The sequence below is a fragment of the Canis lupus genome, chromosome 26, assembly GCF_011100685.1.
Source record: "Canis lupus familiaris isolate Mischka breed German Shepherd chromosome 26, alternate assembly UU_Cfam_GSD_1.0, whole genome shotgun sequence".
Taxonomy (NCBI): domain Eukaryota; kingdom Metazoa; phylum Chordata; class Mammalia; order Carnivora; family Canidae; genus Canis; species Canis lupus.
Window position 1 is genome coordinate 16,933,867 of NC_049247.1, and position 2,819 is coordinate 16,936,685.

The window sequence follows — 2,819 nt, forward strand, 5'->3', positions numbered from 1 at the left end:
CGGTACCTGTTTCCCCACATCTTCCCAATGCTAGAAATTCCCAGGTGTCTGGGGCACCTGCCTGACTCAGTCGGAGGAGTGTGCTACTCGTAATCTTGGGGTCATGAGTTTGAGGCCCATGTTGGGTGTAGAGATTACTTCCATAAGTAAATAAATAACCTTTAAAAGATTATCAGGCATCTAACTTGTAACCATCTGACAATTGGAAAATGTGACTTGATTTTGCAGTTTTTAAGGGAGCTTGAGCATATTTTCAGCTATTAATTGGTGATTTTCCTATTGTCTGTGAATTTCTTTTGCGCATCCGTGATCCGTTTTTCCTTCCTATTTTTCTCTTTTCCGTTGTTGGAAGATCATTATAGTCTAGATAGGAGTAATCCCTGCTGGCTTTAGACCTTGCAGGTGCCTTCTTCTGATCCATGATGTCTCTGCTAGCTTTACTCCGAAGCCACCCCCCAACATGTTAGGCAGCTTCTCCCCATTCCTTCCTACCTCCCACCCCAGAGCCTCTGGTGACCATGTCTGTAGACTTACTGATTCTGGTTATGTTCTATAAACAGAATCACACAAATGTGGTCTTTTGTGTCTGGCTTCTTGCACTCAGGAAGTGTTGTGTTGTAGGTTTGTCCATGTTGCATCCTGTGTCAGTATTTCAATACTTTTTATGGCTAAATAATCTTTCATTTACTCATTTGGGTTGTTTCTTTGTTGTTTTGGCTCTTACAAATAATGCTGCTGGGGACATTCAAGTACAAGTTTTTGTGTGAACCTATGTTTTCACTTCTGCATATTCCAGAATGCTGGGTCATATGGTAACTGTGTTTATCTTTTTGAGGAACCCTTGTGTTTTTTGGTTCATATTTTCCTAATATATAAAATTTCGGTTTTGTTTTGTTTTTGTTTTTGTTTTTTTGGCCTTATCTTGCTGTTGAAGCATGTCTCCCTGGAAAAACATTATTGGACCTCCTCTCTCCACCTCCTTCCTTTCCCCTTAACCAAATCTGAGTCTCAATTTTGCTTGATGAGTTTAACCCATTTATATCTGTTATTATTTCATATTTGGATCTACTTCTGCTATTTTATATTTTCCCCTCTCCATTTTATTTTGGCTTCATTTTTCTCTGTCTCTGCCTTTGATTGCAGACATTGAATTTTCTTAGTTTTAAAATTCATGCTTTCTAGTTTTATTCTTCTGCCGACTGAGGTAACTTAGACCAATAGTTATGTTTAATTTTTCCTACCAATTTATTTAACTTATATCTACATCCTTTCCTAAGACAGGGAAAGAACTTGAGCATTCTCTCATTGTCTGATCTCCTCCTTTCTCTTCTGTCCAACCCCCCCCCCCCCCCAATTTGCTTCCCGTGTTTTGGTTCAGGTTTGTTGGAGACTTTCCCTTCCTTCCCTCCCTCCCAGTTACTGTGAACGACCACAGTGTTTTCTTACTCTAATTTCCGTGCATCTCCACGCTCTCCTGGATCTATTTATATTCTTCTTGAAGGACTTTAATCCAAGATTTGATTCATTGAGGTCTTTTGTATAGAGACTGTTCTGAGAGCTCAGAATATCTTCTTGCTTCTGGTGTCATGCTTTAAAAGTCTGACCCTATGTTTTTCTCCTCTGAGTGTAAATTATCTGCCCTTTATCTCTAGTAGGAGCCTTTCCATTGTTTTTCTTTTTATCTTTGAGGTTCTTACGTTAAACCATAAGGTGCTTGGAGATGGGAGGGGGGGCTTGAACTCATGACCCTGAGATCAAGACCCGAGCTGAGATCAAGAGTCTGGATGCTTCCCCGAACCACTCAGTCACCCCTTGGAGGTGGGTTTTTTGTCATTTGCATTGTATGGCATCAATGAGCCTTTGTCTTTATCTGTCTCTAATTTTGCAACATTCTTGGGTGGCACATCGTGACTGAGATAACTATGTACTCTACAATCACTGAGTCTTGGGGTATGATGTTGCAGATTATCAGATGTTAGAATATTTAACATAAACAGTCGGGCTTACGTTGTGCATCTGGAATCTGTTTTGGAGTTACCACAGCTAGTCACGTAGCAAGAATGTGCTTATGTGAACCTCTTCTAAGAGCTCGGGTTCCAGGACCTGAGTGGCTTTCCCTGGGCAGAGCCCTCTCACATCTCTGTGCTACACAGAGGGCCCCTGGAGGACTCTGTTCCCTAGGGGACAGTCCATGGGATGCGGAGGAACGATGGTTGACTCTCCTGTCAGTCACAGCGAACCCTTAAACTCCCCCCACCCCTTACCTCCTGACTGGATCTAGCTTTCCCCAGAGGGTGCCACAGTGGGGAGATGACATGTCCGAGGGGCCTGGCTCTGCTCAGCCTTTCTCAGCCTTTCTCAGGGGTGGCATTAGGACCTCTCAGCCTCTGGCTGCCTTGATCTGCTAAGGCCTCAGGCTCTCAAGGGCCACAGAGTGACTGCAGGCAAGGGAGGCAGGAGGGACCCAGACTTCCTGCCACACCCCATTCCCTTACAGCTCTGTGGATGCTGTTGTGATTATAGTTTGCATATTAAAGGGCTTTTATATTAAATATGTTTGGTCTGAAAATAAGTTCATCTGAAAAACAAACAAACCAACCAACCTGGGGGTCCTGAGTGGCTCAGTCAGTGTAGCATTTGCCTTCAGCTCAGGTCCTGATCCCAGGGTCCTGGGATTAAGCCCCATGTCTGGCTCCCTGTTCATCGGGGAGTCTGCTTCTCCCTCTCTGTCCCCTCACCCCCACTCCACACTCATGCTCTCTCTCTCTCAAAAAAAAAAAAAAAAAAAAAAAAAATCTGTGCAACCCTTGCAGAAGGTC